The following is an 11,381-nucleotide window of genomic DNA, read 5'->3' on the forward strand; positions in this document are numbered from 1 at the left end:
AAGTGAGTGCAGGTGAGTCACATTAAAGGTTAACTGATAATATGAAGATCACACTCTTTGTGCTCGACCCGCCTGTTATCTAAAACCAAACAGCGGCAGGTTAAAGGATTTAGAAGGCCACAGCCTCCGAGACTCCCAGAGATAACAGAGGGATGATGAAGGGAGAAAAAAAGAGCATCCGTCTGCTCGTACACGGTACCGTTCACATATTGTCACAACTTTAAATGATTTACAAATATATAATGATATCAGCCTCCCTCAATTTTTAAGCCATCTTTTTAAACCATTATCTGGCTCGCGGAATCATTAAAATCATATGAAATGGTTACATTATTCTGCAGAAGTACTTCTACTTTTGATATATTTTGCTTGTGGTATTCATACTTCTGCTCGAGAAGCAGATGTAGGTACATGCGCGCAGATTTCCTTGATACAAAAAAGAATCTAAATAAATGAATAACCTTTGACCTTGTGACATTTGCATTACATTACACAGGAACAAAGAGTCGCTGATTTTCTCTTTGATGAGATCATTCTCTGATTACATTACACGCACGCACACACACACACACACACACACACACACACACACACACACACAAACAACATACACACACACATACAAAGTTCGTTTCTCAAACACACACGAAAGAACAGATTTTCTTTCATTCATTATCTATACAAACACACAGCCTTTCTTTTGTGCCTCCTCTCTCTCTCTCTCTCTCTCTCTCACACACACACACACACACACACATGCACACAAACACACTTCCCGCCAAACCTGCCCTCTGGACCAGTCTTGCCCGCGGAGAGCGTTACAACCCTTCACCATGGAGACGATTTGTCTCATGTTGCCGCGGCGCCATGTGGCGGACGATGCTCTGCAAACACACACACAAAAAAACCCACTGACACACACTGCTGATCCTGACCCTGTCACACACACACACACACACACACACACACACACACACACACACACACACACACACACACACACACACACACACACAAATTGACAAGCGATCAATGTGAATACACTGCTCATACTTGGGCTCATGTAAGTTGGAAAGTGTGTTTCTGGGTCTCTTACTGAGCGTGTAGGACATGTCGTCATCTTATATAAAGACACAGAAGGAAACAGAAATTACTAAATGAGAGACACAAAGAAAAATAGAATAAATAACAGACAAAGAACAAGTTTCAGTGACCTCAGGTGATGTTTAACTGGTTACCATGTGAGAACTGTTGTATCTCTTCTGACCACTAGAGGTCCTCAAAGATTGCAGTTTGACATGAACTCTCTCCAAACTGTCTCTCCTCTCTCTCGTCATCATGTTCGCTCTGATCTGTTGGCTGACAACATAAACCTCTGATCCGTCCAGTAAACAGACGTCATTCTGTTCCAAACTTTCTGCCAAGTTTCACCTCAGTCTGTTTGCTCTCGCTGATCTGACACTGATATTCCTTTTGTTGTGTGTATCTCTCAGAACCACAGGGTGACTACATGTATGCTCATCCTGTCCAGCTGCTGATCGGGTTTGAAACCAGAACAAACTTGATGACCAGCTGCCTTTTTGATATCAGATTCAGTTAAATAAAACCAACAGAGTACGAGAACTCAAAGGCTTGGCAGCAGCAGCAGTTGTTACTAAATTCAGTCCCAGCGCAGAATTTCCATGATTACTCAGCCAGTGAGATTAAATTTGAGATTAACGAAGCCCCTTTAATAGAAACCCAGTTCTGTGCAGAAAAGGCTGGAAAAAGAAAAGCCAGTAAGTGATTTCTCACTGTTCCTGAACATTGGAAATAATCCTAACATCTTCAACTGAAGACATTTATACTTCTGATGAATTGGATCATGAGGTATCTCCTGAGCCTGATGTATCTTAACACTCTATGCTATAGAGCTCCATTGTTGTCCACAAATTATTGAAGAACATCACTGAGCCACTTGGTTGCCCTGGGCATATTACTTTACTAACATGAACACAGTGTAATCACACACTGAGCTGCTGCCACAAATACTCACTGGATCACCAAATGTAGATTCAACTGAAAATAGTCCCCAACAGATGGGCTATTTCTGTCTGTTTGAGAACTGTTTGCTAAAAAGTACAGTGGCCAGCTATTTCAGGAAGTTACTGGGCATTTAAAAAAAAATAAATATTAAAAAAATTGTGAATTGTTTTTAAGATTTAGGATTTGATTTTAAGGGTTTCCCCCGCCCATTAAAGTCCTCCTCCTTAATCGCTGTGAGGGTCCAAGGACAGATGTCTTATGCTGTAAAACCCTCTGAGGCAAATCGTGATTTGCGATAAGTGCTTTATAAATAAAATTGACTCTTACGAACATCTTTTCAGTAGCAACCAAAGCGTTTGAGACTGACAGCTACAGACAGGAGAGGAAAGTAAAAAAACAAACAAAAAAACCCCCCCAAAGCTTGAGCCTTTAAATGTACTTTCTCTACACTGAATTAAAATATAACACCATTTAAAAAACAAAAATCACTCCCTCCAGGATTTTGCATGTTGTTTTTGGGATTGCTGTTGGGAAATGCTTTTTCTAAAAAATTGCAAGAGATGTTGTGATAAATTAAGACATTTTTTTGCAATGAAATTGTGGGAGCAGGTGAAAATTGCACAAATTGTCGTTTTTGTTTTGGTATAATTCATTAAAAACCAAAGGCAACTTGTTCCAGTGAGAGTAAAAATGCACTGTTTTGATTTAGATATATGTTTGTCAGTCGATGCCGTTTGTGTTCCACCACAACGTTGCACATTGTGCAAAACAGTTTACCCCCACATCCGTGTAGAACATCAGAGAATTGTCTTGCATTTCCTTCAGCAGTAGTTTTTGTAGGTAAATATAAGACTTTCATGTTGCACGTCTGCATCTTCACATCCAGAAACAAGGAAAGGAGTTTGGTGACTTGTGTGAAACTACGATGATTGGTCACATATGCAGAATTGCAGAATTCATGGGTTCTGGTTGAATTAACATCCATTCTTGCGACTGTGACATTGCAACATCCCGGAAGAGCTGTTCTTTTTGATGGTATAAAAGTTCAGAGGGCCAGGCACATGGGGGAAAAGAGTGTTTCATGACCTTTGCAAACCAAGTCAATTATTTTCATTTGAAATTATGTTACAAAAATATTTTATTATACATATTTTGTCAGTAATGCTTACACACCAAGTCTGAAACTGTTTTGAGTTTCTGCATTTTCCACATCTGTTAAAAGGCTCAAAAAGTGAATAGCGAGGTTATTTCTGCTTTTGCATTTTGGTTTCTAGCGCAAATCCTATCCTATAAATAACTAGAGCACTCGGAGAGCGCAGACCTCCGCCAAGCAGCTCGGATTTCCCGCCATTTTATTATTTTATCCACTTCTCTTCAACTGATCACCACCAAAATTTCCTGAAAATTTCATCAAAATCCGTTCAGAACTTTTTGAGTTATTTTGCAGACAAACAGACAAACAGACACCGGCGAAAACATAACCTCCTTGGCGGAGGTAATAATGATAATTATAATTATATAGGTACGTATGAATGAATGAGCTAACTTCTCCTTCTCTGAGCAGTTAGACTTATGAGGTGTGTGATATTAGATATGTGTTTTTACAAGGTCAAGATATTTATACATGTGTACACTCTGTTACCAAGTAATGGTAACATAGATGACCACGTAACTGACCTACTTCTAAAATAACCTGCTCACATAATGATGCTGCAGCTTGACAAGCTGTCTGTCGTATTTCACAGACTCACCGTTTAAATATAGAAAAATTGAGTTGCACTTTTGTGAAGTGGAATTTGGCATAGCAGGGTTTGGAGCCAGATAACTTTGCGTGATACTTTACCGGTGATACGATACTGGTGTGAATACCAATACATACACATTTTAAGTACTGTGGCTGAACTTTCATCCAGAGCCATGTTCAGGGCAAACATTGCAGTGGTCATGGCTATCGGCAGCTGTACTTTGTGTTCATTGGTAATTAGCAAATGTCATGCCAACATACAAAACTAAAATGGTGAGCATGGTACACGTGACACTGGCTAAACATCCCCATGTTGTCACTGCGAACATGACACCAACTGCTACTATCTTTACATTTTAAAAAGACAATAAACAAACTTTGAAACTTAATTTTTATCCATGTTAGCGTTGCCGTGATGGGCATGCTAGCATTCAGCTCAAGTGTGCCAGCGCCTTTGTACAGCCTCACAGAGTCTCTGGTGTGGTTATGGACTCTTTCTGGCTTTTCACACATACAGACTCAAAAACTGGGACTGGGACAGGCTGCTATTGATTGTGGTTGTGAATGTGAACTGGTGTTGCAGCCCGGTGCTGCCTGCTGAGCTACGGAGATTTTAAAAGTGCCCAGTAACACAACAGGGAAAATTAAGAAAGGTTTAACATTATGCAGATGTCCTCTGATGCAATGCGAGTGACAACCAGTGCTTGGCATGATTTCCACAGAAACAGCAAAATACTTTTAATAATGAGTAACAGTAGCCACATTACTGGCCAGACCAGGTCAAGTAAGGCTGTAACTCTAAACCCCTCATTGTATTCAATTGAACACAAGGGTGTGTTTTTATAACTTCAAAGGTCTTACCTTTTTTAACAGTTGCATAGTCTCACTTTAATACATGATACATTTTTATACAGTGAGTTGTAACTGTTTATTATTACAGCTACACAGTGTCAGAATAACACACCTGTTATACTGACACATACAGACAGAACTGTCCATGTGTTTTAAGAAGAGAACACGCCTGTTCTCAAGAATAAAAACATTCATTTTATAAAAACATTCAGTTTCATCTTCTTCTCAGAGTCCTGGTCGGTTTTGTTCGGTGGACTCCAACAGAACTCGTCCAGCTGTGAAACTGTTTCTGTTCTGCCCGTTTCAGCCTCTTGGCCTTGAGCCGGCTGCCTGTTTACAGAGCAGGTTGGGTGTTCGGGGATGCGTCGCCTGGGCAACCACCCTGCTTGAACTTTTGTTCCTGTGTGTTGCCTCGATGACTGCAGCAGCAGTAGTAGTCACGAGGAGGAGAAAAGCCCGCCAAACTTCGGCGGCCAATCAGGAGCCAAGGAGGGAGGGGCCCAGGGAACAGCAGGGAAACACAGAAGAGTGAGTGTGTGTGTGTGTGTGTGTGTGTGTGTGTGTGTGTGTGTATGTATGTGGTCACACACTGTAAAAAATGTCACACAGCTAGTAGTTTTGAGCCAGATTACAATGTTTTCACTTTGTGTAGGGGCATATACAAGAATTCAATAATCTGAAAAGATGGATAATGTTTTGGGTTTGTTTGTATCGTAATATGTAATAATTAGTTTTCTAAGTTATGTTCTATATTTATAATAATCTGACTTTTTTTGCTCTTTTTGTTTTTTTTTTGAAAAACAAACTGATCTTAAACACATTTGTCTTGTGTCTGTCTTTAGTAACATCATAAAATATAGACAAAAAAAAAAGAATAAAATTAAGTCTTCAAGCATGTAAAGTTCTATTGACAGATAATGGCATTTATAAGTTGCCAAACTTATTCTGAAAGCAACAATTGACTAGGCTATAGGACTATGCCATAAGCCTGTCAATAAAACCAAGCATAAACAGTTTAGAGGACTTAAACCTCTGCCCCTGCATGTTGACATTTTGTCCGTCAGCTGACCTGCTAATCTTTATGAGAGTTATCATTATTTATTCATTATGTATTTATCTGAGGTGAAGGCCTTCTCAGTGTGACTTGTTTTTAGCTGTTCAGCTTTGATTTTAGCTTTGAAGGTTGTTTGTCCAGTTCCGACCATCATGATCATGGCTCAAACCCTGATCCACACAAACAAAGACAGGACAAAAATTACAGTTCACACTCGTCACTTTTTACAGTACGTGTGTGTTTTCCCGCCACTGAGCAATTTCTGGAGTTCTGCCAAGAATAAGTTCCAGAGACGGAAGGAGACAGAAAGTCTCTCATTCACAAATGTGAACATGCTTCTGGTATTCACTGAAACTGCCTCCCTGTGTGTGTGTGTGTGTGTGTGTGTGTGTGTGTGTGTGTGAGTGTGTGTGTTCATTTTCCTCTAAAAAAAAAATGCTTGAGTTTCACCGTCAAATAAAACTGTGAGGGGGCAAGATGCTTTACATGTGTGAGAGGCTGTGAATGTGAGTGTGTGAGAGTGAAGGTGTTACTTCAGCAGCACGTGTCCAAATACTGCTGTACACACACACGCGGTCAGTTCAGGTCAGGATGTTTAAAGGACAACTCAGTAGACGGGTGAAGTCACACACTCAGTTTGGTCATCACTGTCCAAACAACAACAATACATGAAGCTGAGTATGAAGGAAGATGTTGTCACTTCTCTCTGCACTACAGATGGATTTTTAAATTTGTTAGGAAAAAAAAGAAAATGTAATGACAACTGTTCTTGGGGAAATACAGATATTGTTGTTTTTTGCAATGCAGGGAAGTGCAACTTTTCCTCTTATGAAAAGATTATAAAACTTACATTGCTGTAGTGAAGCTGAGGGACAGTTACCTTTTCTTTTCACATCTGGACCCTCCAGTACTCTGCATGTTCTTATTAATTTCATAGTGCTCAAAATATTGGGAAGGATGTCAGAGAGACACCTTAGGACCCCCTGACAACATGATAATCCTCTTTACCCCCCAAAAAACATACTGATTATTGTCAATTTCTCTATAATATAAAATTTATTTTAATATTTTAAGAGAGGAGCAACACAGAAAATGCAAAAGTCAGCTAATGGTGCTGCAGCTGCTGACGTGCAGGTGCCACACAAGTGGTAACCTCCAGGGCTAGAAAATAAAGCTAACGCGAAAATTCCCCCAAACTGCAGTTCCTCTAATGGCCACTTGAGGCTGGCTCTAAAAGCAAGTAAATCCCCATAGACCATGTTAAAATGCCAGTCAGTTTTGGCCTCTAAAGCTATGTCCTTGTCCATGACCACTGTAACTTTGATTAAATGTTTTAAAAACATGAAGGCTGCCTCTCCAACCTGAACCTATCACTGTGTTGTTGTAAATTTATAGTGTTTGTTTTTTTGTGTCATTTAGTCCTTTTCCACCAGACGTTTGCATGTCTTACAGATCAACAACATGGACTGTGTAAGTAATGGACATAGCTACTGTGGCATCCAGACTATTGTTTTGAAGCCTCAAGCTTGGCATTTTGGCTGTCACCATCTTGTTTTTTTAAGCCACAAGTGACCATGTTTGGGCGAGAGGCTGGCACTGTGAAGGAGTGAGGGGTGGATCTGTTTAATAGACTGTAGTGAGGCCTTGCAGACAGCCTGTCACTCAAATTGCCCTGCCCTTAAATATGTGTAACTGTGGGCCTTAAAGGGATAGTGCACCCAGAAATGAAAATTCACCCATTATCTACTCACCCTCATGCCGATGGAGAATCAGGTGAAGTTTTAGAGTCCTCACAACACTTGCGGAGATCCAAGGGGAGAGTGGGTAGCAACACAACTCCACCTAATAGAGGCTCATGGCGCCCCAGATTCAAACGTCCAAAAACACATCACTGAAACCACAAAATATCTCCATACTGCTCGTCTGTAGTGATCCAAGTGTCCTGAAGCCCCGACATAAAAAGTTGTTTGGAAAAATGTCATTTGAACTCTGTTTTTAGCCTCATTGTAGCCTGTAGCTCTAACTGCCTCTCTGTACACCGTGTTCACGTGTGCGCACTTGCGCATGAGACCAGCAAAAGCACTTGAACACACATGAACATGATGCCCATATCTCACGATCTCGCACAAGCGCACACACGTGAATGCGGTGTACAGGCAGTTAGAGCTACAGGCTACAATGAGGCTAAAAACAGAGTTCAATTTCAGCCTAATCACCAGAATTAATGTTGGCATTGTATGTTTCTGCAAACCACAGATATGAAAAATTTGCTCTTTACTATGTAGTGGATATGTTAAAACTTTATGTTAATGCTGAGGTTAGCCTGTGGTTAGGTTTAGGCACAAAAACAATTTGCTTATGACTAGGAAAAGATTATGTTTTGGCTTAAAATACTTGGTTTTGGTGCAACATCTCCACTGGAGACACAGTGATGACTCGCTATAAAGTACAACTGCATTTGTAGTTTTTTGGTCTCCAACAGTGGTCTGCAGCTTGGCAGCTGTGTTGCCTCGGTGACATGAAATCCACCATCCCCTCGACCTTCCAGTGACAAAAGCAGCTCATATACAAGTAATCAGAACTACTTCACTTTCGAAAGATGTAAAAGTAAATATAAATTTTTGAATATACTTAAAAACTAATCGTTACTTTTATACTCAAATCCAAGAATGTATACAGTAGTAGGAGCAGAACTGTGACATGGAAGCAGCATAGTGTGTGTGTGTGTGTGTGTGTGTGTCTGTGTGTGTGTATGACCTTGTAAAATGACACCACCTTGTGTGTCCTCAGCAGCGCACTGACACATGTTGTTGAGCTCACATGTTCATGTACTGTCACTCACTTTCACCTTTACGCACACACACACACACACACACACACACACACACACACACACACACACACAAACACACAAAACTGTGGGTGACGTGGCGTCAAAATAAAGGTATTGACAGGAAGGCATATAGTGTACTTTTTCTTCCCCTGTCTCTTTCATGATTTCATTTTACTTTTCCGACTCTGATGATGTGGTGTTTTTACATTTCTGTATTTTAGGATTGTTTTTGTCATTTAGTCTGGTGGGCGCCATCAATAACTTTTCGTTTTGTGTAACCCTAGAGAGGGTTAAATCTGTCCGGCAGCGTTTCTCAGAAAATGCTGTCTGACATGTGAAGTCTAAGTCACACCTCAGCTGGAAGTAGGCTGCAACCTGAACCCCCCCCCCCCACACCCACACACACACACACACAAACATACATGCGAACGCTCACACAACACACATGCATGCCCTGGAGCACACCCTTAAAGTTTAACCGATGCTGGGGTGTTACACACTCTGCTGGGCTACTTTACATAAACCTGAATGAGTTTGTGTGTCTAAAGTAACCTAAACAGGATTCACATGTTGGTGAGCAAAACACCTGAGGTTACTCTGAGTGGGTCAGCAGGGAGTGTGTGTGACACACTCCCTGCTGACCCACTCTGAGTGTGGGAGGGAGGTATATTTGCTCTCTGACATGTGAATCTTCTTTAAGTCATTAAAGTCATATTGTTATAAAAACAACATTATATAACCAAAAGTTTCAGTACAGTGAACAAAAGTTGAGATCTAAACTTTGGTTATGGTCCTCGGCAGTCACAATGAAGTAAATATAAAAATGTATTTATTTCTGGTGTATACTTCGCTTCTAGCTCTGGTATACAGTGACACCCACAGCAGCTGAAACAGACAAAATGTAAATGGAAAGAAAAGTGTACTGTAATGCCTGTTGGTGGGACTGAACAGCTGTTGATTCAACTTAATACCCTCAACTGGTTTTACATTTTCATAACTTATCAGCCAAGTTCGCACAAGCTATTCACCAACATTTCAAATAAGTCACATTTTTAGGTAGCAGGTACAATGTGTAAGATATAGCTAGATTTTCCGTTTAACACATGCAAAATAAACTATCAACAAAACGTGACACTGCTGATGTTGTGTCAAAGACATCTATTTACAATGTATCCTCATACAACAGTTGGTGTGATATCCTATTAAATGCGCGCTGCGAATGACGTTATGTACTTAACGCAAAGGTATGTAGGTTAGGTTAAGGGAGAAAAAACATGGTGACGATGTACCTTAAAGGACAGAGTTCACACAGTTCTGAACACCAGTCACCTGGCTGAAGTTCTGTTGGACAGTCCTGTATTATGTGACCCATCCACCACCCCAACCTGCCTCCTATGCATGAACTGCATTACTTTTTGCAGGAAAACGTACAAACAGTGCATTAGATCAGCCTGCTATGTAATGTGTTGCAGAAGTATCTACTGTACTTAAACAATGTGTCCTTATAGAACGGTTCGTATGATATCATGCGAAATAACGGCCCATGAATGACATTACATACTAAACTTAAAGTTACGTAATTATCATAAACGTACAGAGGTTAGTTTTAAGCAAGTAAAGTTACTATGGTTAGGTTTAAGAAAAGAAACATGGTGAGGACGTACCTTTAAATGACTTCACGTGGTTCCAAAGACACGTCTCTTGAAGAAAGTTCAGAGGGAAAGTCCATGTTTATTTTGACCCATTCACCACCATCTGCCTCCTTACAAGACTACTCAGGACCATTTCCTTGTTTGCGCCCGTCAGCGCATTGGTCACATGATTACATGGGATATGTATGAATCTGGGTGCATTACTTTTCATAGGAAATCATCCAATCAGTTTATGAGAACAGCCTGACTGAAAATTAGCAGAGGTTACTTACTCAAGGCAAGTGTTAATATTCAGCCCTGAAGCCAGTGTCATGTGTCATGGTTGAATTTTGCGTAGTCTTGTTAGTTACGAGTTAAGAGTTTTTTTTAAACTGATGACTGTAAATTTAGATTATATGGTTCCAGTAGCAGCCCAGTGAAATGCTGCCCTCTATTTCTTTGGAGCATGTGGCCAGGTATTTCCAAGCTGCAGCCTCTGGGGCTGAAAAATGAAGTCAAAGCAAATTGCCAAAAGCTGCACTTCCTCGAACTGCCACTTGAGGCTCGCTTGGTCAATCCCCATAGACCCCTATGTTAATATGGCCTGTGTTTATTTCTGCTGTAATGTTTTACAGCAGAAATAAACACGTGTACAGCTGGGCACAACAAAACAACAAAAAATCTCTATAGCTACTTTCAAGATGCATGACAACTGTACAGGGGAGGAATTTTTATATAACTCACCTGTTTACATTTTATTAAGGCTTAAAGTCTTGCATATTTAAGGGTGGGTGACAGGCTGTCTATGAGACATTGCTACAGTCGATTAGTCAGCTCCTCTCCTTACTCCTCCACAGCTCCACCCTCTCATCCAAATATGTTCACTTCTAGCTCAAAAAACAAAAACAGAAAAAGAAAAAAGACAAGATGGTAATGGCTGTTTTGAGGCTACAGATTAGCAGTCTGCAAACCAATGGGTGACGTCACATAATTTTATACATTCTATGGCTATCACACATTGCACCTTTAAAGACAGTTGAACACAGAGGAATTCCTCTTATCTTTTTAAATAATCTTTTAAAATATGTTATATGTAATTTTGAGGGATAAACATAAATATTGGTTTGTACCTCAGTATTCGACTGTGACTGTGTGACTTCACCAAAGCTAAAAGTGTAGAGAAGCTGCTAACCATAACTTGCAGTGGCACATTGATGGTGCAGAAGAAAAAGTAAATATTTT

This window comes from Epinephelus moara, chromosome 24, assembly GCF_006386435.1.
Source record: "Epinephelus moara isolate mb chromosome 24, YSFRI_EMoa_1.0, whole genome shotgun sequence".
Lineage (NCBI taxonomy): Eukaryota > Metazoa > Chordata > Actinopteri > Perciformes > Serranidae > Epinephelus > Epinephelus moara.